At 32.7% G+C, this 23,497-nt stretch overlaps 1 non-coding gene across 1 annotated transcript; it reads right to left on the bottom strand.

The window, feature by feature from the left end:
* Window positions 1–1,801: 1,801 nt before the first annotated feature.
* On the bottom strand, window positions 1,802–1,910 carry LOC120156026. Its single transcript, XR_005519032.1, has one exon. It is a non-coding gene; the product is annotated as a small nucleolar RNA R71 (small nucleolar RNA).
* Between the last annotated feature and the right edge of the window lie 21,587 nt (window positions 1,911–23,497).

Genomic DNA, 23,497 nt, shown 5'->3' with positions numbered 1-23,497 from the left:
TTAATTGCCTCACTAAGTATATACTTAGTGTGTGATGATTTTTCACGCATAGGTAAAAAGCCAGTAATGGAATAAAGAATTTAAAGCGTTATCAAAGATTGATAAGTATATTTTAATATCAGTAAGACATTCTAAGTTGTAATGTTAATTTTATTAGTGGCATGTAATTATAAATGTTTTTATTTGTTTTGTTGAATAAATTTGGGAACAAAAATGGAATTTTTATGAATTTATATGTATTTTCGAAAGTTACTGTAGCAGTTAATGTATTTTCTAGAATGTAAAAGGGGAACTGATTCCCCCTACAGGAACTGATTCCACCACTGTTCACGAGCACTGTTCACTGTTACTGTGCAATGTTACTGTACACTGTTCACATGTGCTGTTCACTATTCATAAAAAAATCTTTTGTTTTAAATTTGTTATAACGAAAAACAATTCACATGATATTTATTTTTATAATATCATTTATCATTTCAAGAAAATAAATTTTAAATCGTTTTTGAAAAGGAAAATGGTTTTCGAAAATTCGGGTAACATCTATAATATGTATAGATATAATTATACAGGTTATGGATGTTATATGGAGTCTCATCATCTTCAAGCTCAGCAACAGGTGGGATCTTTACATGCCCAGTAGACCTTTTCAATCAACGTGTGACCGACCACTGGGGAGATTGTTGTGGCACTTCAATTGTGAGCTCCACAACATCATGTTTGGGTTCGGTAGGTTGCTTAGGTGGGGACTGGGATTATGGTTGGGCTCTTTTGCCATCTACAGGGAGGGATTTTCTTTATGTTGTGGCTTGGGCGTGGCTGTTGTGGTGAATATTATTTATTTATGTTTCCAAGACCTCATATGGGAAATGAGGGAAACCCACGAGTGTAACAGACATCAACACTTTGAAGCAGGAAGATATCATCGCATCTATTTTCTACACATATGTAAAGAAGGTTTTCAAATTGCCCTCTAATTGGTCGATTAGTTCCTTTGTTTAGCAGGAGAATGCCACCATGCCTTCCATTTATACTGCATCAATAGATTTTACTCTAGTCTACAATGTTTACGTGGGCCAGTCCTTATCAAATCCAATTAACTCAAATATCTTCTCCATTGTCAGACCTTGCTACCCTTGGCTGGTTTCATCAAACTCGTATTCAAAGAATTCTTTCAGCAAAGAGTTGTGATCAAATTATGGAAGACCAACGGGCTAGCCTTCTTCTTCAAGCATGCATGCACCACCTTGACAATGACTCGCTCGATGTCGATGGATCACCCCATTAGAATAGAGTGCAACAACATCATTCGCTACAGAGATACCATTGTGTGATGTGATGTGGTCATCAGCTTGCTCTTAAGGAAGTAATTTCACAGCTTGCCATTTGGAATGAGGCATCGCCTCTCAATAGTGTAGCTACTAGCTTGGCTGTATTTCCACTTAGTTTCTTGAAAGCAAAGGTCTTTCAAGATGCCTGAGTAAGACTCGTTGTGAGGCCACTTGTTAATACTGCGAACTTCAAGTTAAAGCCGATTATGTTCCAAATACTACAATTTATGGGACAATATGGAGGGTATGTTATTGAAGATCCTAGGACTCATTTAAGATCATTTATGGAGGTTTGTGATTCTTTTATTTAACAAGGTCTTCCGGAAGAGGCCATGAAGATGAAGCGACTTCCTTATTCGCTTCTTGATAAAGCATGAATTTGTTTTAGATCATTACCACCGGGTGTAATGGCATCCTGGAATGAGCTAGCACAGAAAATTTTGTTGCGATTCAACCCGTCGAAAATGAATGCCAAGCTTAATAATGATATAGCTTTATTTAAGAAGATAGAGGGTGAAAGCTTTTATGAAGCATGACAAAGATTCAAAGAATTACTGTGAAAGTGTCACATTGATACAGTTTAACATAGCCTCAGTTGAATGGATGGTGAAGTCAAGGTTGTATCTTTTATTGTTTCGAATCTAGTGAGCTAATGTAAACATTACATGAGCTAGAATAACATGACATGAGTTAATGAATGAATGAATACATGCGACCATGATATGTAAATGATATGAAAACATAATTAATGAATATAAAACATATGTAAAACATAGTATAAAGCTAAGTAAAGATGTGGAAACATATGTTATGCATGAAAATCATATAGTATGCAAGTGAATGACAACATATGATTATTCAAGCATAGTTTAAGGAGCAAAAGTATTCTTATAACATTAAATGATGCATATAGAAGATAATAAAGGATAAAGTAAGGAAGAATTTCCTTAGAATCATCTTTGAATAACATCCATGGTGTAACCAAGTCATGGAGAAAGTTGGAGCTAGTTTGGATCGTATGAGAATGCCCCTATTATTACAGCACCAAATTGGAATTAACCCTTTGAATTAATGTGTGACGCTATTGATTTTGATGTAGACGTAGTGCTAGGGCAACGAAAGGATAAAATGTTTCATGCTATACATTATGCGAGTAGAACGTTGAATGAAGCCCAGGTTAACTACACCCCAACTGAAAAGGAGTTTCTCGTTCTGATGTTTGCTCTTGACAAATTTCGTCCATACCTAGTGGTATAAAAGTGATTGTCTACAATAACCACTCAGCTCTAAAGCATTTATTTTCCAAGAAAAATACAAAACCTCGCCTGATTTGATGGGTGCTTTTACTCCACGAATTTGATATCGAGAATCAGGATAATAAGGGATTTGAAAATCAAGTGATTACCATGGGATGTTAATTTTGCCAACTATCTAGTTAATGGTATGATGTCACCCGATCTTAATTACCATGACCGAAGGAAATTTATGAGCAACGTAAAACAATACCATTGGGAGGAGTCGTATTTATATAACCAATGTAATGATCAACTTATGCGGCGATATATACCTCATTGTGAACAACAAAGCAATCTATAGCATTGCCATAGTTCCCCGTATGAAAGACATTTTGGTGGTACGCGTACAACACCGAAAGGACTTCAATATGGCTACTATTGGCCATCACTTTGCGATCGCTGTAACACCCCCAACCCGTATCTGACCCGAATACAAGTCCAAGTGTCACATTAACTTTTCAAAGAATATACTTGTACCAAATCGTAAAAATTCAAACTTATATTGAATAAAACATCATAATTTACATAAATTTAACCAAAACGTTTACAACCCGATCAGAGCATGTCCGACTCAAATTTTTATTCACATGCCAACTACATTCATTATAATAAAATATATATGATTCAAATTCTTTTCTGATCTGATCTTTGGAAAAGGAGAAGCTGACCTATCTTGCCTATCTTTTCTCCATTTCTTCTCGGAACCTACTTGTGAAACACTCACAAGCTAAGTCACAGACTTAGTGAGGCATATAAAACTTATAATAAAACATCTCATCACCAAATCATACTTTGCATATTTCATATAATCATATTAAAACTATAAAACACATTTTGCAACAAAAGTATAAATACATACATAGACATATAACCTCACTATCATCCTTATCATTATTAACATCATTATCATAATCACTGTTTAAAACCATTAAACTATTTAATGCATATAATCTTTCAATTAACATTTGTAAAACATCATACAATACCTTTCACAAGCAAAGCACATAACATCACAAAAGGTTTCTATATATTCTCTTTTATTAGCCTAGGGTAGACTTCTGAGAACTAAAGAGATGTGAGTGTATTGAGGCTGTGCACAATTACTGTCACCACAGCTCGTATAAATTTGCACTGAGTGCCATATAGAATGTCTCAAAGGACCACATATATGTCCCGAATGACCATGTAGAATTGTCCCGAAGGACCTCGTAGAGCCCTCAACACTTGGCATGCTAATTATACCCCTAGCTCTCATAACACATACTATGGGCTTTATCATATACACTTTTCACATAGTTGGTATCTCATAAACATATATCCACATGCTCACATAGTCACATAGCTCATCACATATACATGTACTCACATAGTTCATAATTACATAGCTTATATTCTTTCTCACGTAATCATATAGGTCAATGTCGTTAAACTTATTTCACTTTTCCATTTAATTCCTTAGATTATTTATATCATTTCAAATAGTCTATTAATGACATAGGTCATATCACATTGATAATATCTTGTTCACATATGTTCACATATACCACATAACATATAGAATAACATATAAAATTATATATGTACTCATGTACACCTTTTCATATAGTCCGTATATCAATGAAATATAGCTTATCTCATAGTTTTACTTAATTACTTATATCACATCAATTATATACTAGTTTCATATATTCACATAGTTCAATTTTACATAACTTGTCACCTAGGCATGTATTATCATTACTTATTATCTCATAGCTCCTATAACATTCTCATATGGTTTCATAGATCTTTACCATATAACTCATATCACATGGGAATTTCACAAGACTTATATCATAGGTTCATTTAAACACGTAGATTTCCCCATATAATTTATCTTACATTATTGTATAATCACTTATGTCACTATCTCCTAGTTTATATCCTATTCTCATATTATTATATAGGATAATGCTACTTAGCTTATCTCACTTTTCCTTTAATCACATAAGTCAATCATATCGGTTCACATTGATCTAATTCATATAACTTATACCTTGTTATCATATATCCACCTAAATCATTATCATACAAGATAACATATAACACATAGTTCATGAATAACAACACATATAACACATAAACAAGTATTTATGTACACAAATAGAAAACATATATATATATATATATGCTTACATTCCTAGAATCATACAATCAAAGCATTGAAAATAGACTCATCGCAAGTCTTATTTCCATAACACCATATAAAATATAATATGCACTCACCTTAGCCTCACTAGTCAAAGCAATACACTTATCTCTTTCTCGATCGATCTTATCTCGTTGACTCATCCGGTACTTGCTTTCGTTCGATATCTACACGATACATATAATCGATATGAATGTCTTAAGTTGAATCACTATTAATCAATCATATATAACATAAGCTATACAAAGTATTTAATTCACAATTTCCATATAAGTAGTATCGGTACGCAAGGTACAATACCGATACTTCTACCCTATGGTATGGATACTATACTTCAGTATCGATACCCAATTTTGATTATGGAAATCATCTTCAAAATGGTACTGATACTTGCTCAATGGTATCGATACCCAGAATATCGTTACTACTCATTTGGTATCGATACTCCCTGAATAATTTATCAATTATTGACTTATAGTATCGATACTGTACCAAATATCAATCATTTTCTCTTTGAAGTATCGATGCTGGATGAACAGTAGCGATGCCCCTTGCCCATAATACACTCAATTACCCCAAACATTTACCAAAACATATATAAACTTCATACTTCGAACTCCTTTCATTGCTTCAAATTTAACTATACTCACTGAAACCATCTTATATCACTTGAACACATCATAATATTCAATATCTCACCAACATACTTAAACTAAAAAATCATACCAAATGTTAAACATGTTCTAAATCCATTTGTAACTCTTTAGATTTCTTATTCCAGCTTATGACAAGTCAAATTTCAATTAAAAACTTATTTACTAACTCTTTCTCATCAATTCACTTAAAAACCTCTTATATTCAATCTCCCACAACTTGTAAATCTTTTAGTTCCTACTTCTCTTTTAGCTTCCTTAAGTTTTATTATTATTCCAAGAATCAAAATCAACTTTAAAATGAAAGGAATAATCAACTTGAGACCAACTTACCTTACTCATGGAGTCATGGGAACAGAAAAAGAAGAAGAAGATAGCTGAACCCAAAACTCCCAAGATTTTTCTTTCCCTTTGCCTCCTTAATCCCCACGTGTATTTATAAATCACCACCAAAGAATTTTTATTTATATTCTTATCAAATGACCATTATACCCTTTCAACTTTCCAACTTTGCTATTAAATCCTACACCAAGATACTTCAATTAAATCCCTGAACTTTTAATTTTTTTGGAATTTGATCATAAAGTTAAAAAACTTACGTTTTAGTCACTAGCCCAGTTTTCAGGATGTTACAATTCTCCCCCTTAAGAATATGTCCTCGAATTTTCACTACACAAATACATGAGAATACCATCTACATCTCTTCTATTATTATCATGTTGTTTCATTTACTTAATATTTCATTATTACCTTTAATAGACTTATCTTCTCACTCCTTCAATTCTTCACCTACATACACCCTTTATAAATCCACATAAAGTCATTCATCATGTAGATATTAACCTCAATCCTTATCTTTCATGATCATGAGTCAATTGATTTTTTCATCATTTTTTAATTGCTTTGCAAGATAAACTAAATCTTTATTCTTGTACAATCCTTATTCGATACAATACACATATTCCCTTTTATCATCTCAAACATTTTTGCTACATCTTAAGCTTCCTTCAGATATACAAATCTTTATCTCCTTGACTACATAACTTTTACATCACCAAGATACACAATCATATCCAAATCCATGCCATACTTGATTAGCTTAACCTTATATAACCTTTTTAAAGCCTGAATAATCTACTTCAACTTACTATCTCTCTATGCATGAATATAAATGCTACTATTAATTCGAATTCCCAAGACCTTATTCAAAGATTTCCACCACTTTGGGGTAACCTTAAACCTTTGTCAGATATAATTGAGACATATACTTCACGAAATCAAACAATATTTTCATATAATCTTACATACTTATCCAAATAATATTCACCTCTTTAAACTAAATGTGCTTATCTAATTCATTTCTTAATAAAAGTACAAATTTTGTCTCCAAAGAAATTCTGTTACAAAATTCATAACAACTCTTCCACGCTTTCACTTAGAATTGAAAAATTTTCTTACTTTATACCAACTTATAATCTACACCTCATTACAACCCTTGTCATTCTTGATCCTTTAAGCTCTATCATTTAGTTTCCATAGCTATTTATTCATTCACAAATCAAAATCTCCTTACAACATATGCCATGTCTTTTTCTTCATACTTCAATACCTCATATCACTTATATTCATCTCCAATTACCAATCTTTTTCACATCTTTATAATCTTGGTAGTGAACACTATTTAAAAAGAATCTTATTCTTTATCATTTTTTATACTTGTATTTTCTCCACTTAATTCATCTAGTACCATATTCGAATACTCATTTAATCCGTTTAAAATATTTCTTCTACTTTAATTCACATAATTTCTAATGAAACTTTTAATCCAATTCAGAGAGTTTATCTTTAAACCTGACTTATTATTCATTAATAACTCCTTATTCCCTCTTCCAGCACCATACCCTACTAATTGAGTCTGTCGGGCTCTCATCGGATTTGTTCCTCTGATAGAGAATACAACTAATTCAAACCTAGTATGAAGTTGAAAATCAAAATCTCTTCCTCTCTTTGATGTTGCTGAACTCTATGAAGTACCCTCTCTCTTAATCATCTATGATTTTGTTCTCCATAACTCTCATTCTAAGCTCTCTCTAGAGCTTTGGCGCGATTAACCACTTCTTGAAAAGAGAACATTTTTAAAACCAATAACACTCTTTTAATTTAGGCGCAACCCTCAATAACCAATCACATAAACCCTTTTCAATCAACATTAACTCAACAATAATTTACTCAACTTATCAAACCTACACTCTTACTCATACACGGTACGATTCCCCTGTTTCAAACTCATAAACTCTTTCTTCATTTGTCTTATAAACTTGTCACTAATGTAATTATTCTTGAACTAAAAAAAAATAATAACCACATTACTTGATCTTTTACCATTTTCATGATAACATCTGTTCACTATACTCTAACTTGCCCACGTAATAACGATAATACTCCATCTAACTTTTCCACTTAAGAGCAGTGAAAACCTTCTAACATTATCTTCATATAATTTAACCAAAGGTCTGTAACAACAGGATCTTACTCGGCTTTACCCTTAAACTCGGGTGGTCCTAACCCTTTTAACTCATTCTCTATATTCATTCTAGGATTTGAATGAGCAGGAAGTTTAAAACGCATCAGAATAACATTCATCATCCTAAAAACATTCCCTAATCTTGTATATACACTCCCTGAGGAGTTCGCTCTTCACTCTGCCTAGCCAGGGCATGTGAATTGCTACTACCTTAAGGTCTATCGCCTCTCTCTTCACTTCGGAAGCTCTCATAGTCAGTCATCTAATATATCCTAAAAATTTAACTTTATTTACAAGATAACACACTCCTTACACTATCAGATCAGAAATTTTTCACTTTAGTTTTACATATATACATTTAAAACACTCTTGACTTTGGTTTAAGCCTAGAATTAGCTAAACCTTAGCTCTGATACCATTAAATGTAACACCCCAACCCATATCTGACCCAAATAAAAGTCCAAGGTGTCACATTAACTTTTCAAAAAAATATACCTATATAAAATCGTAAAAATTTTAACTTATATTGAATAAATCAACATAATTTACATAAATTTAACCAAAAAGTTAACAACCAAATCAGAGCATATCCGACTCAAATTTTTATTTACACGCCAACTACATTCATTATAAGAAAATATATACGATTCAAATTCTTTTCTGATCTGATCTTTGGAAAAAGAGAAGCTGAACTGTCTTACCTATCTTTTCTCCCTTTCTTCTCGGAACCTACGTGTGAAACACTCACACGCTATGTCACAGACTTAGTGAGGCATATAAAACCTATAATAAAGTATCTCATCACCAAATCATATTTTGCACATTTCATATAATCATATTAAAACTATAAAACACATTATGCAACAAAAGCATAAATACATACATATACATATAACCTTTATTATCATCATTATCATCCTTATCATTATTAACATCATTATCATAATCACAATTTAAAACCATTAAACTATTTAATGCATATAATCTTTCAATTAACATTTGTAAAACATCAAACAATAATTTTCACAAGCAAATCACATAACATCACACAAGGTTTCTTTATATTATCTCTTTTATTAGACCATGGTACACATCTGAGAATTAAAGATATGTGAGTGCATTGGGGTTGTACACATTTACAGTTACCACAACTCGTATAAATTTGCACTAAGTGTCATATAGAATGTCCCGAAGGACCATATATGTATATTGTCCTGAAGGACCTCGTAGAACCCTCAACTCTTGGAATGCCAATTATACCCTTAGCTCTCATAACACATACTATGGGCTTTATCATTTACACATTTCACATAGTTGGTATCTCATAAACATATATCCACATGTTCACATAGTCACATAGCTCATCACATATACATGTACTCACAAAGTTCATAATCACGTAGCTTATATTCTTTCTCATGTAATCACATAGTTCAATGTCATTAAACTTATTTCACTTTTCCATTTAATTCTATAGATCATTTATATCATTTCACATAGTCTATTAATCACATAGGTCATATCACATGGATAATATATTGTTCGCATATGTTCACATATATCACATAACACATAGAATAACATGTAAACTTATACATGTACTCATGTACACCTTTTCATATAGTTTGTATATCAATCCAATATAGCTTATCTCATAGTTTACTTAATTACTTATTTCACATCAATTATATATTAGTTTCATATATTCACATAGTTCGGTTTTACATAGCTTGTCACCTAGGCATGTATTATCATAACATATTATCACATAGCTCCTATAACATTCTCATATGGATTCATAGATCTTTACCATATAACTCATATCACATAGGAATTTCACAAGACTTAAATCATAGGTTCATTTAAACATGTAGATTTCCACATATAATTTATCTTACATATTCGTATAATCACTTATGTCACTATCTCCTAGCTTATATCCTATTCTCATATTATTATATAGGACACTGCTACTTAGCTTATCAGTTTTCCTTTAATAACATAAGTCAATCATATTGGTTCACAAAGATCTAATTCATATAACTTATACCTTGTTATCATATATTCACCTAAATCATTATCAAACAAGAAAACATATAACACATAGTTCATGAATAACAATACATATAACGCATTAACATGTATTTATGTACACAAATAGAAAACATATATATATATATATATATGCTTACATTCCTAGAATCACATAATCAAAGCATTGAAAATAAACTCATCGCAAGTCTTATTTCCATAACACCATATACAATATAATATGCACTCACCTTAGCCTCACTAGTCCAAGAAATACACTTATCTCTTTCTCGATCGATCTTATCTCGTTGACTCATCCGGTACTTACTTTCGTTCGATATCTACACAATACATATAATCGATATGAATCTCTTAAGTTAAATCACTATTAATAAATCGTATATAACATAAGCTATACAAAGTATTTAATTCACAATTTCCATATAAGTAGTATCGGTACCCAAGGTACAATATCGATACTTCTACCCTATGGTATCGATACTATACTTTAGTATCAATACCCAATTTCAATTTTGGAATTCATCTGCAAAATGGTACCGATACTTGCTCAATGGTGTCGATACCCCCAGTATCGATACTACTCATTTGGTATTAATACTCCCTGAATAATTTATCAACTATTGACTTATGGTATCGGTACTTTTCATACAATATGATACCCTTATACCCTTTTCCTCCTCAATCACCATGTGTATATATATATCTCCACCAAATAATGTTTAATTATATTCTTATCAAATGACCATTATACCTTTTATACTTTCCAACTTTGTTATTAAATCCTACACCAAGATACTTCAATTAAATCCCTAAACTTTTAAATTTTTTTGAATTTGATCACAAAGTTAAAAAACTTACGTTTTAGTCACTAGCCCAGTTTTTGGGATGTCACAATCGCTGCCAGTGAATGGGGAATATTTATCGACGAAATAAAATGCCAATGCAACCTATTTTGGAGATTTACCTATTTGATGTTTGGGGATTATATTTTATGGGTCTTTACCTTTCTTCATGCGACAATCTCTTTATCCTTGTTGTTGTAGATTGTGTATCCAAATGGGTGGAAGTTGTAGCCTTACCAAATAGTAATGCTAAAGCAGTGTTACGATTTTTGCACAAGAATATTTTCATTCGTTTTGTAACTCCCTGTGCTTTTATCAGTGATGAAGGATCTTAATTTATTGGTCATCAAGTTCTAGAGCAATGAATATATATGATGTGAAGCATAAGATCGCTATAGTATATCATCCATAATCTAATGGTCAAGTGGAGGTATCCAATCAAAAAATCAAGCAAATTATTGAGAAGGTGGTGAACCCTTCTAGAAAAGATTAGTCGTAACACCTTGAATAAGCATTATGGGCTTATAGGACTGCTTACAAGACTCTATTAGGGATGTCCCCTTATCATATTGTTTACAACAAAGCTTTTCATTTACTCGTGGATATGGAGATTAAAGCTATGTGGGCATTAAAGAGGATGAACTTTGATCTAGACGTTGTAAATTAAAAATGAATGCTAGAGCTTAATGAATTGGAGGAGCTATGAAACAATGCCTATGAGAGTTTACGCATTTATAAAGATAAGAGCAAGAAGTGGCATGATTAATATATTTTGGCAAGGGAATTCATTGGTCGATAGCAATTGTTGTTATTTAATTCAAGATTGAAGTTATTCCCTAGGAAGTAGTGTTCTCGATGGTCAATGCTATTAAATAACTTAGTGGATGGAAGCACATTTAAAATCAATGGGCAACGTTTAAAGAATTATTTTCAGCAATAAAGCCCTAGCATTACTTCAACCACACTAAGCGATCCCCTCACTTTTTGATATTTTTCCCTTTTGAATAAGTCAATTTCTTTGAGATTTACCTTAAGTTCTTATTTTTATTATTTGTTTTTTGTACAAGAACTTTTCTTTTGATCACTCTCTGTTAGTTGCTGGTTGCTAAACAACTCTTCACATTGTGGTAATTTAAGGTGGTAATTTATTCTTAATGGTAAAACTTGGAATACGTTGTTCACCATTTACTTGATTACATTTTTCACAATCCACCTTACCCAATCATAACTGCCTATTCAAAATCAACCCTTATACCTCTACCCTTGAATTTTAAATTTTCAAACTTTTAGTCGTATCCCACGTAAGACATTTATTATTATTTACTTTACCCTTTTCTTTACCTTCATCCTCTCAACGAGTCTAAAACCCTTGTTAACCATTTTCTTCATTTTTATCGTATACCTGAAAACAACCATGGCGCCAAAAAAGAGGGCGAGCACAAAACCATCTGGTCATACACCAACTCCGTCTCCTACTATGTCTACACCATGTAAAGTTTCCCCATCAGATAAAGTTACCTAATTCATGGATTATGAAGATGAATTTGATGGCTGAGACTTTTTCTATGAGCAAGGTTTCGGTTTAACTATGGAAGAGAAGCCTCAAATCTTCAATTATATTTCTCAAATGGTTATGCAGCGAGATTGAGGGAAGTTTTATGAACATCCCGGTGACATTATCCAACAGGTGATTTGGGAGTTTTACAATAATCTCACCGATCAAACCAAGTGACTAGTCTTTGTTCGTGAAAAAATGGTCCATTGGTGGACGAAGCCAATCAATAATTTTTTGGGTATCACTAAGGAGCCATGCAAACATTCGATATTTGTGGAAAAAAGAATTGGAGCAAGTATACGCGATGTTTGCCTACCCGGACGCTTTTGGATGAGATTAACGATTTGAGTTTGCACTATAAATCAATTGTATCTCTATTAAGATGCAAATTTATGATTTATTTTCCTTAGAACTCATTTATTACCAACTATGCACTCTTCCACAATTACTAAGGAAAACATTTTGCTTCTTCATTCCATTTTATCAGGAAGAAAAATCGATGTTGGTAAAATTATTTCTGCTAAAATGTTTGGATGTGCCAAGAAGACTCTAGGTTACTTATATTTCCATTATTAATTAATGAACTTTTCTATCAAGTACAAGTGGTCATTTTGTCTTATATTAATATTATAGAGAACCGAAGCATGAACATGTCTGCTGCTGTGAGCCGAACACTTCTGAAGGATGGGCTGGACCCTACTAAAGTTTCTGGCGCTACTATGGACACAACAAAACTCCCACTTGTGGACGACCAAACATTGGATGACATGAAAATGGTTATAGCATATTTCAATTTGAAGCAAGATTAGATTATGGCACTACTAAGCCATTGTCTTCAGAATCAGTCCCAGATGACACTGTAGTTCAGTATTGGGAATATGCATAGAGAAGGGATCTACCAACCAAGACTATGTTTACCATGTTATTTACAGAAGCTAAAGTATTATTCCTTACCTTTCCATTGAAGATCTTGAAAGGCCTCATGTAACCAACCATGCATGATGCTAGACATAGCTCAGCTAGCACTCAGAGTTCTAATGTCATACGACATGGTGATAAAGAAGAAGCGCTACCAACATATTCCTAATCAATGGAAGCCGAAGAAGAAGTCGAGGGTAAGGAAGAAGAAGGAAAAAGTGAAAAAGAGAAGGACTTAGAGAAATCGGTTGAAGTGTTGCCAATGGATGCTGAAGCTCAGGAGGAATAAGAGCTTGTGAGCAGCAAGTAGCTCTAAGAGAAGGACAAGGATGTAGTCGATGATCCAACAGAGGAAGTTGCGACTCAGTTACTAAATTTAAATGAAACTACAAATGAATTGATGAACCAAAAGTGGATGCAAAAATAGTGACATAATGTCATTATTGTTATCATAAAATCAATTGTTATGAGCCTGCCGGAGAACACTGCCATTATATAGGCCACCGATGCTAAGATACCAAAACCAGAAGTGAAAAAAAAGCTAGATGTTTTAGATGATATAGCAATTATTTTAGTTTATAAAATGATGAAAATGTTGATGAGAGATCTTAGGAAATAAGTTGGGTAATGATGGTAATAACTCTAATATAGCCTTAGGGAATAAGTTGGATAATGTCGGTAATAGCTTCAATATAGTGAGAGAAATAAGTTGGAATTTCAACATTGGAAAGGAAATATTGTTGTAGAATTGAATACCTTTAACAAATCAGGTGCAAAGTTTTCTAAATTATCTAAGTATTGATTGGATACACCTAAATTACACAAACTGCACTCTAAGGATCTTGGTTTTGATGAGAATAAACTACATTTTCGTGTTCGAGAATACATCTATACTTTATAGCATTGGTTGAGGGATAAAAAATAAACTTCTCTTCTCGGTTAATTTTTTAAAGTTATACTGAGGCATTGTTGTTAGTTCAGATATTTCATGCATGTTTTTCTTGAGGACAGTTAAACACTTACGTTTAGGGGTGTGATAACTCTCCAAAAGAGTTATCTTTAGTAGCCTTTTTAACCTAGGTCTAGTTTGAAACTGAGCATTTTTAAAAGTATTTTAGTATTAAATTTACTTAGTTTTATACATTTTACATGATAGGATCATTGTGGGTTGCCAAGGGCTAAATTTGATTTTTGCTACTGAAAACTATTACACTGATGTCGTAGCATTGCAGGAAATGTTGAGAAGATTTTACAGTGATCGTCTAAGGTCCAGACGATTGGGAGAACCTTCTAGATTGGGAAAGCTGACTTTGGCAAATATTATAATACTGGATACCACCTGAAACATGGACATCTTGTATTGGAAGATGAAATTCTTGTCCAATCTATAAAAGGAGAGTACTTGCCTACAAAAAGTGTGATGATCGGGAGCCAATTAAAGTACCCAAATTTCCACGTTCAATCTTCGTACGCCATGGAAGCCTTGTCAGGGATTGTTACAACACAAGGAAAGCTTGTTAAGTAGCATTGGCAATCAATGGATCACCATTCAAGGCCTTCTATTAAGAGAAGGAGTGATTTGAATTTTTAAAACTCTTGTTGGATGATATTGTGGATTTTCTATTTTGTGTTTACTTTGATACTTCTTTATTGAGCTTGTTACTTTATGATTATTAGTAGAAATGCTTATAATTAAATATATAGTATTGTCGATTATTTCTAGAAAAAGATATTCTTGATTTGCTATATACCTTTGGAAGCATTCGTGTTGTTGAGTAGCATATTGTGTGCTGAAGAGTATGCAACCAATTGATTAGTGTTGTTAATATTTTTGAGCCTTTAATTGATGAAAGTAATTAAAGTAGTTCAAAATGTTTTTATCAATGTTGATTGCTTATATTGAGTATGCATTGTTTACATGATATTTGAAGCCCATAATATTACATCCATGGATTTGATAGCTGACTTAGTGCTTTCTGAAATGTTGTAGCATGAACTGGTGTTTTTCCGTATTGATTTTACTATTTTTATTGTCTCTTACATTTGATAAATCTTGTACTAGCAAAACTCTAATGATAACACTCTGCTTCCCATGGGTTCGACATCTGTAGTATTCAATTGCTCCAAATCTCGTGAAGATGTTCTTGTGAAGAAACATGATGATAGTCTTTGAGTCGTTCCTTGGTGTTGCAATTGCCTCAACCCATTTTTATACATAGTCCGCTGCTAGCAAAATGTATATATCTCTAAATCAAGATGGGAAGGGTCTCATAAAGTATATTCCCTATATCGAGGAGCTCTATCTCCTGAATATTTTTGCAATGGCATTTCATGTCGCATGGAGATTTTCCTTGTGCATTGGTATTTGTCACATGCTTTGTAAAATTCATGTGTGTCCTTGAATAGTATAGGCTAATAAAAGCCTGATTGAATGACCTTTACAGTAGTCCTTGTGCCACTAAAATGGCCTCCACAAGGAGATGCATGACATTGGTATATAATGTCTTTTTGCTCCTCTTCGGGGACATATCGTCGTATCATCTGGCCAGCACATTGCTTGAACAAGTATGACTCAACCCAATAATAAAATCTTGCATCATGTCTGAATTTTCTTTTACCCTATCTATTTAAATCATAAGGCGAAATACCACTAACAAGAAAGTTAATGATGCCAGCATACCACGAAATTATCGTGGAAAATAAAATTTTCTCGTCATGGAATTCTTCCTTGATTTCTAAATTGTCATGGCATTCAACATTGTTTTCTAGCCTAGAGAGATGATCAACAACTTGGTTTTCAGTACCTTTCCCATCCTTAACCTCTAAGTCAAATTCTTTCAGTCACAAAATCTATCTAATAAATCTTGGTTTGGCATCCTTCTTATGTAATACCCCTAAACATTAATCATGTATTGGGAGCATTACCGAGACCGAAAGCAAGAACAAGATCATTGAACGATAAATCAGATATACGCATCGGATAATACAGTTGAAGAGCTATATTTTTTTTGAATACAAGATTACAATTCTTAATCACTATTTATCAATTAATTCGATTAAGAAATGAATATTAATTTTTCAATGGAAGTTTCCCTTGATTTCAAATATGTAATTCATTAAAACGATTACTAATATCAAACCACATGCATAGCTAGGAATTTAATGAACTTAACATACTACATCAGCATTTCATAATCTACTTATAAATATTTTCTTTACAAAATAGACCCTTAATAGATTATACCAAATGACATGCTAGTAAGCTAGATACATTCCCAAAATAGTCATTATCGATATATAGATTAGGGTCCTGTAACTTCATGGACCATAGTATTTCATTAGGTTCTTCGGTACATTTCATATACACCTAATTATCCACCATATGCATGAAATTTGAACCATTATATTCAAAACTAAACCACCAACTAGTAGTATAAGGATAACGAAACAAGCCATACTTCAATTCTTCCCTTGGATTTATTAGCTAAGGAGGTGGAGCTTCGAATACTCTAGAACTTGTGGTTTTAGGAAAGAAAGGAACAAGAGTGATAAGTTATAGTACTTAGTGAGGTAACATTTAATCAACTTTTAAACATGTCCATTAATCATTCTTAATCCTTATGCATACTTATTCGATCATATATATATATATATATCATTTGGTCATACCATATAAGGAACAAGTAATTCAAACTCACACATGACCATAGAACCTAATTAAATGCATGTACTTAAATATACTACATTATTCATTTAATTATCATGCGCATGTAATCATTTCATTCAAATAAAAAGATAATTTCACAATTTAAATACATGCACAACCCATGTATTTTAACCGAATACGATTAATCAATACATTTTTATATGCATTGGTCATTAGTTTAGCCTAGATAATTAAGTCTCCAACCAAATGGTCACCAACATTAATGCACCGTAGTGCTGGTCAACCCTCCTACTGTCGCCATAGACCAACAAAACGTATCCTCCGTCTCTTACCAATATGCACCGTAGTGCTGGACTGTAGTCCCCCAATAAACAAGAGCTCAAACTTTAAGGCATGTCATTCTATCTAGTAACAACTATTAACCAAGGGCTTATGTGATTTCAACATAAAAGTCATATATTAATTATTTGCCTATCAAGCAACATTTCATGTAAAGGCCATTCGAATGATACTCTTCATGTGACACTATTCCACAATAATCAAATCAAGATCATTCCAAGAATCTCCCATAGGCCAATCACTTAGAATTGTAACATGGATTCAATGCAATGATAATAACAAGCTTTATCTAAAGTATCAGCATGGAACATAATTTAACTAAACAAGGCAGCATGCATTAACACATTCATTAAAAATTCAAATCAGTTTTGTTAAGCTTGTATATATTTTATTTGTCCTTTATTCTTTTTGATCTCAAATTTATAGTATAATTAAGTATCATTTAATAGAATTCTAATTAAATAAAAATTTATATGCAATAAGAAAAGAGTGGTTGGGACTTAATTCCCAACCATAAATAGAGTTACACTCACTTTACTCCAGCTAGTCGCAGATCGCTATTCCCTTTAGCTTAGTTTTGGTAGGTTCTCCCTTAGATCCTTTGGTCACTTCTTCAGTTACTTTCTCTATTAGTTTACTCGTTAACAATTTAAACTTAATTAAATAATATTGCACCAAATAATTTCTGGTTCTGGCAGATTATACACCCTTTAGTATTCTATTCATATCTTTTAATATATTTATTATATTTTAAATTGGTTTATACCAATGAAATATAATTCGATTATGTTTCCAACCATATATGGCTCATAATTTATTTATTTCTACATTAATATATATTTGCAATTAAAGTCAGGTCAATTTTCAGTAACTAATGTCTCTTTTTGTACTTAAAGACACTTTAATGAGTTAATTCACCTAAAACCATTACTAATTCCTTTTGGTACTTTTACCATTGTTTAATAGGTATTTCTTATGTATTTTTAAGTCTAATTTTTTCCTCAATAATTCAATTAAGTCCTCCAATTAATATACTTTTTGAAATTGTCCAGTTTCACCATTCTTACCAACACTTTCACATAAAAGTTGTTAATTCTGTCTAATCGACCCTTAACATGTTGTTATTTATTAAGTTCAGTTAAGGTCCTATTTCAAACTAGTATTACCAGTATTCCTTTTATCTAATTAAGCCCCAAATGTTTAAATTTATTCAAAAATAATCCCTAATTTATTTTCCAGCAACAATGCTGACTAATTTCAATTCAAAGGTTAATTTTCATAATTTTACAACTTTTACTGTTATTTGAAGCTTAAAACCTTTAACAAATATAAATTTCTACAAAATCCATCCTACACAAAATTTCCCAGTTTAGTCCACAACATTCGGATCTTTGTGATTTAGTCACATACAAACCTTAAGCTTTTCGGTTATCACCCTTTAAACCAAATCAATCTGCAATTTGTTTAAATCCTATAATTTTTTTGTCATGCATGTACATTCCATCATGATCTATGTTAAATTTTAATACCATACACTATCAATAATAAATAAATCTATCCTAAACAAAATTTGATAATCATTCAAATTGATCTTTAGCAAAGTTAGAATAGAAGAAGAGAATAAGCTTACATGGATACTTGATTATTTTTTCCTAACTAATATAAGCTTGAAATTATGCTTCCAATTGAACATGTATGGCCAAAACTCCTCTTTGTTTTCTCTGAATTTTTCTTTCTCCAAATTTTCTCAATTTTTTTCCTTCTTTGGCCAGTTACCAAATGAATTTGATGAAGGTGGTATTACTTTATCTTTAATTAAGATAAAAATGTCCTAATTAGCCTCCCTCAATGCTTAAGATTTCAACTATTCAAGGGTAATTGTAGGAATCTAGAAATTTAGCATGGAATATAACATTTGTATCTAATTTCTACTTGATCACCATAATTCAGTCATTACTCTTTAACTCATTTCAATTAGGTCCTTAATTATATTCAATTTTAATGTTTTTATTTAATTGAAATTAGGTTACTTTAATTTGATCAAGTCAACTGTTTAAAATTCTTAATTAAGTTTTAATTCAATTCGATCCCTAGGTAAATTAGTTTAATTCAATTAATCCAAGTTTTAATTCAAATCAATAATTATCCTAAACAATTCGATTAGGTCTTCTTTCAATGTAATTAATTAAATTTTCAAATCAACTTGATTCTTTTTCTTAAGCAATTAATTTATCATATGCAATTCAATTAATTTAAAATCAATTCAATTCAATTCAATTTTCATTTTATACAAAAATAGTTTAATTGTCCTAGACTAGGATTTCAGGGTGTTAAAATTCTCCCCCTTTAAAAGAGAATTCTTCCTTGAATTCTTACATGGATTAAACAGATGAGGATATTTCTTTCTCATTGTATCCTCGGGTTCCTAGGTCGCTTATTCCATTTTTTGATTCCTCCGTAAGACTTTCACCAAAGGAATGTTCTTGTTTTGAAGTCAATTGACTTCTCTTTGAAGGATTTGAATTACTTCCTCTTCATAGGATAAGTCTAGGTTTAATTCAACTTCTTCAGGTTCAAGAATGTGAAGTGGATTTGATTGATATTTCTGGAGCATCGAGACATGGAAAACCTTATTATCTTATCGAATTCACTAGGGAGTGATAGTCAGTAAGTCGTAGAACCAATTCTTTCAACAACATCAAATGGTCTGATAAATCAAGGGTTGAGCTTCCCCTTTTTACCAAACCTAAAGACCTTCTTCCAAGGTGACATTTTGAGGAAGATCTTATCTCCCACACTGTACTGGATGTCCATACACTTCAAATTGGCATACGAATTTTTTCTATCAAAGGCTTGCTTTAATCAATCATGAATAATACGTACTTGTTCTTCGATTTCCCTAAGAAACTGGAGCCCAAGGACTTTGTTTTCACCCACTTCAGACCAACGTAGGGGTGTTCTGCATTTTCTTCCATTCAAAGCCTTGAAAGGAGACATTTTAATTGAAGCTTGACAACTATTGTTATAGGCAAATTCTATAAGAGGTATAGATTTCACCCAGCTCTTTCCAAAGTCAATAATATAAGCTCTAAGTATGTCTTTGAGTACTTGTATTACTCTCGTGGATTGTCCATCACTTCGAGGATGAAAGGCCATACTCAGTTTCACTTTAATGCCAGGGGATGGTTGTAATGATTTCTAAAATCGAGATGTGAATTGAGGATCTCAAATGAAAATGATAGAATTAGGAATCTCGTGTAATTGAATTACTTCACGAATGTACAATTCAACTAGAGTATCAAAACTATAGCTCATTCAAATAGGTAAAAAATGAGTTGATTCAGTGAAGCGATCTACAATTACCCACACAATATCACACTTTCTTGGTGAACTAGGTAAACCACTTACAAAATCCATAGTTATTTGATCCCATTTCCACTGAGGAAATTCAATAGATTGTAGGAGTCCTATGGGAACTCAATGTTTGGCTCTGATCCTCAAACAGTTTAGGCATCTAGGCACAATATACATAACGGTAGTCTTCATGCCAGGCCACAAATACAAGGATTTAAGATCTCTATACATCTTGAAAGATCCAGGATGAATATAGAATGGACTTCTATGAGGTTCTTGTAAAATTTCCCTTTTCAAATCATCGTTGTTTGGAATACACACCCTATTCTTAAAATAGAGCATGACATTCGAATGAATGGAGAAATCTTGATTGGCTTTTGAATCTAATTCTGAAATAACATCTTGAAATTTAGGATCAGTTTGTTGCAAGTTTTTAATCCTCGAGACTAAGCTAGATTGAACTTATAATTCACACATGAATCCACATTTTTGATACATTCAAATATGAGCATTAATAGTATTTTAGGGTCGGTTTACGATTAAGAGCATCTATAACCACGTTGTCTTTTTTGGGATGATAATCAATGACTAAATCATAGTCTTTGAGTAGTTCAAGCAATATTCTTTGCATCAAATTAATATCTTTTTGTGTCAGGAGATATTTGAGACTCTTATGATCGGTAAATAAATAGCACTTTTCATCGTACAAGTAATGCCTCAAAATTTTGAGGTCGAACACAATAGCTGCAAGTTTTAATTCATGCGTTGGATAATTGAGCTCGTGAGGCTTTAATTGGCGAGATGCATAAGCAATTACATTATCATCTTGCATTAAGACACATCCAAGTCCCAAAATATAAAGAATCACTGAAAATAGTGAATTTATTGCCCGACTCGGGTTGGATGAGAACCGAGGAAAGAGTAAGAGCTTGCTTGATCTAATCAAAGCTTCGTTGTAGCTTCTGTGTCGAGATGCATAAGCAATTACATTATCATCTTGCATTAAGACACATCAATACAAAGACGCATTGGACCATCATTTTTCTTTATGAATAAGACAGGTGCACCCAGGGAGAAAAACTAGGTCGAATAAAACCCTTGTCTTGAAGCTCTTTCAGTTTAAGTGGCGTAATTTTGTATGGTATAATAGACACCATATTCGTTCCAGGTTGGACTTCAATCTCGAACTCTACTTCTCGAGTTGGAGGTAGATAAGGAAGTTCCTCGGGAAAAATATTAGCAAATTCAGAAACAAAATTAGTAGATCTCGAGTCTATTAAAGTATAAATAGGAAATAATTTTAACTTGATCGTACATGCAATAACATCGAGAGATTCTTCATCCTCTTCCTATCCCCAAATGTGATATATACGAGTAGGGGTTTGAGATTCCTGATTAGTGTGAGTAGGTGCATTTGAACAATTTGCCTTACCTTTTTCCATGATGCCTCGATTGAGCTCTGTTAGAGCCTTTGTTTCGATTTACAAGATTAGAACTTGCAATAGTAGATTTTTTTTGGAACTTTATTTGGATTTTGCTGACAGTCCCATATGTACTGGTCTGAGGCTCCACACAAGTAGCATAAGTTCTGCTGAGTTCTATATTGACCAATATGATGTTTTTGGTAAAATTTGTAGGTAGGATATTGAACTACCTTCCCAGAATTCCCCGTAGTATCCATAGAAACCATCAGGAATGCATTCTTAGAACCTAACTAAGGCTTCAGAATATAGTTGCTCTTCTAAGCAGAGATACAATTTGATGAGTTTTCTCGGCTATGTTTAGACTTCTTCGACTACCAATAGGGTTTGTCGTCACTCCTGAATCATTTTTTCCCAGGAAGTGCCACTCTTGCGTTTCTCAGAAGCTTTCATCTTTGCCTCCGTAGCAATTGTTTGGTTCACAAGGCTCTAGAAATCAATAATATTCAAGGCAGTAAATATAGGACCTAGCTTATCTTTAGTCTGCCGATAAACATCCGACACTTGTCGCTCTCCATCTTGTTGTATTCTGACCACCTGTACTTGGAGTACTTACAGAAGTTGCTCACATACTTTTTGCTGAACTCTTCTACAAAGAACTTCCAACCAACGGATTCAGTAAGAGCATTGCAATTTCTTGGTCATAATTTAGGTGGTATTCTCAAGCCAATACTCGGCCTCTTCGGATTTATCTTCATTGGAACCAATGAAAGTATATGCCCTGTGTTGGGCCAGTTTGTTGATACGAGCTATGTTAGATACAACAAGAAAAGTAACGGCATGATCACATCTCAGGTTGACTACAAGTTGATTAAACATCTCATTCAGCTAAGGAGACATTCTTGTTAAATTGAATTTACTGTAGGATTTCCCTGTTGATCTGGAACTTGAGCTTGTTGTTGAGCTTGTTGTGTAGGATTCTGATCCATCGCTACACTGGCTCCTTCATATCATGACCCTCGGGACTCTCACTATCCCTATCCATTCTTGTTTCCAACATTATATGACAGAACATAAGGGAAATTTTAAATTAGACAATAATATAAGTATGCTTGAATACAACTCCTAGGTCGCTCAACGTAACCCTATATGATACATGAGACTTATTTAGTCCTAGACTAGACCCAAGAAGCTCTGATTACCATTTAAATGTAATACCCCCAAACCTAAATCATGGATTGGGAGCATGACGAGCAATAACAAGATCATTGAACTATGAATCAGATATACGTAGCAGACAATACAGTTGAAAAGCTATTTTTAATACAAGATTACAATTCTTAATCACTACTTATCAATTA

This window comes from Hibiscus syriacus, unplaced genomic scaffold (genome assembly GCF_006381635.1).
Source record: "Hibiscus syriacus cultivar Baekdansim isolate YM2019G1 unplaced genomic scaffold, ASM638163v2 tig00111210_pilon, whole genome shotgun sequence".
Lineage (NCBI taxonomy): Eukaryota > Viridiplantae > Streptophyta > Magnoliopsida > Malvales > Malvaceae > Hibiscus > Hibiscus syriacus.
Note: the sequence above shows the minus strand (reverse complement) of the source record. Positions and strands in the feature narration are given on the sequence as shown.